The 2301-nt window shown below is 38.3% G+C and overlaps 1 pseudogene; it reads right to left on the reverse strand.

The window, feature by feature from the left end:
* Nucleotides 1–404: 404 nt before the first annotated feature.
* Nucleotides 405–482, reverse strand: LOC128057116 (uncharacterized; annotated as a pseudogene).
* Between the last annotated feature and the right edge of the window lie 1819 nt (nucleotides 483–2301).

The raw sequence follows: 2301 nt of genomic DNA on the forward strand, positions 1-2301 counted from the left end.
ATGTCTTCTTTGGAGAAATGTCTATTTAGTTCTTTGGCCCATTTTTTGATTGGGTCGTTTATTTTTCTGGAATTGAGCTGCATAAGTTGCTTGTATATTTTTGAGATTAGTTGTTTGTCAGTTGCTTCATTTGCTATTATTTTCTCCCATTCAGAAGGCTGTCTTTTCACCTTGCTTATATTTTCCTTTGTTGTGCAGAAGCGTTTAATTTTAATTAGATCCCATTTGTTTATTTTTGCTTTCATTTCCAGAATTCTGGGAGGTGGATCATAGAGGATCCTGCTGTGATTTATGTCGGAGAGTGTTTTGCCTACGTTCTCCTCTAGGAGTTTTATAGTTTCTGGTCTTACATTTAGATCTTTAATCCATTTTGAGTTTATTTTTGTATACGGTGTTAGAAAGTGATCTAGTGGGTGCTCTACACGTTCAGAGAAACTTCTCTAGTAACGAACTATAGAAATGATCCCTGAAAGTATAGTCTTCCCAGATCACTTTTAACAAGTCAATTATTAGACTTTTCATATTTAAAAATTATCTAAATATTTCAGTCTCAAAGTGGGTTTATTTTAACATCCAGGGGCGGCTGCATGTACACAAAGAAGTCCATTTATAGTTAATCTGGGTTTAAATTTTTATATACTTGAATGAATTATACAAATTGGTATAAACTTTATTGAACTACACAAAATTGCACAATTTTCCTTAAGCTTTTAAGTTTAATTTAAAATATTTTATCTTCCTTAAAAAGCTATTATGTGCCATACTACAGATCTATGCAAAAATACAGAAAAAGAAAAAGTTGTTTTACAGAGACACATTTCAGCTAGGTCTTAAAGAAAGAAGAGAAAGTAAAATTCTATACAGAAGAATACATAAACTCAGAGGCATGAAAGGGTATGATGCGTTAGATGGGCGTGGGAAGCCAGAGCAAAGATGAGGCTAAAAAGCTAATTGAAGTCAAATTGTTCACTTTTATGTATCAGACTAAGCACACTGAAGTTTAAACTTTATCCTGCAGCAAACTGGAAGCTCTTAGAAGTTTTGAAGGGAGTGATGTGATTATGTGTGTATTTCAGAAAGAGAAAACGCTTGGAGAAGGCCATAGATGCTAGTTGAAGACTATTGCACTATAACAAATGAGAGATGATAAAGGTGATTAAACAACAACAACAACAACAACAACAAAACCCTGCGCAGATGCTGCAGGAGATCCCAGGGCAGGAGGCCAATGGAGGATGAAGCAGAGGCTCAGTCGGGAGGAACTGAGGAGGCCAGGTCTGCAAGGGAGAGGGTCAGCGTTCCTAGGGAGCGTTGCCCAGTCTGTTACGAGCCACATCTTAACTAGCAGGCTGCAGCTTTGGAAACCAGTGAGGCCCAGAGCCAACCAGTGAATGGGGGAGCAGAGGAGGCAAGGGACCCCCAGCCAAGCGCCCTGGCTTTTCCTTCTGTGACAAATACTCGTAAGCCATACCTCTCTTTTTTCTCAATACCTACTCAACACGTTAGGAAAGGAAGTAGGGAGAAGGGAGTTTATCTGAGAGTTTGGTTTTGTTTTTTTGTTTGTTTGTTTGGTTTCTTTTAATGAAGAGAAACTGAACATACCTGTTAATTCAATGAGGCCATTACACTGAGGTAGCTCTAATGCCATGGGGCCCTATGTAAGCAAACTGAAATCTAAGCCTGTCAATGCCTCAAAGTTAGGAAATTGAAACCTAAAGGCAACCAATCACAAATAGCCAACTAGGTTTTGAGATATAGCTTATCAGGACCCTGGCGGACTGGTGGTTAAGGCTTCATGCTTTCACTGTGCAGGGCTTGGGTTTGATCCCAGGTCAGGGAACCAAGGCCTCAGAAGCTTCATGACAGAGCCAAAATACATGTGTGTGCATGTGTATATATATATCCAATCAATAATTCCCTTACTTTGCTTCCACTTTTTTCTATAAAAGTATCTCTTCGGGTTCCTGTTGGTGGAGTGTTCCTGACTATTTCTGATTTGGTGCCGCCCAATGGCAATCCATTTTTGCTCTAACAAACTCTTAAAAAGTTTTAAATGCTTCAGTTTCTATTTTAACATACCTGAAAGGTTTATTAAATTATTGGCATTGTTGTGCTTTAAACGAGATGGGATATTTAACTTATCATCGCCACTACCAATAACTAACCAGTAGGTGGGAGCTCTAGAGAAGACCGCATCAGTTATGGACAAAATAGTAGGAAAAATCCATTTTATCTGCACGACAAAGTTGAATTATACAACTCTGAATCAGAAGCCCACAAAAAAAGTCAAGTCAAAACTAC

This window comes from Budorcas taxicolor, chromosome 11, assembly GCF_023091745.1.
Source record: "Budorcas taxicolor isolate Tak-1 chromosome 11, Takin1.1, whole genome shotgun sequence".
NCBI lineage: Eukaryota > Metazoa > Chordata > Mammalia > Artiodactyla > Bovidae > Budorcas > Budorcas taxicolor.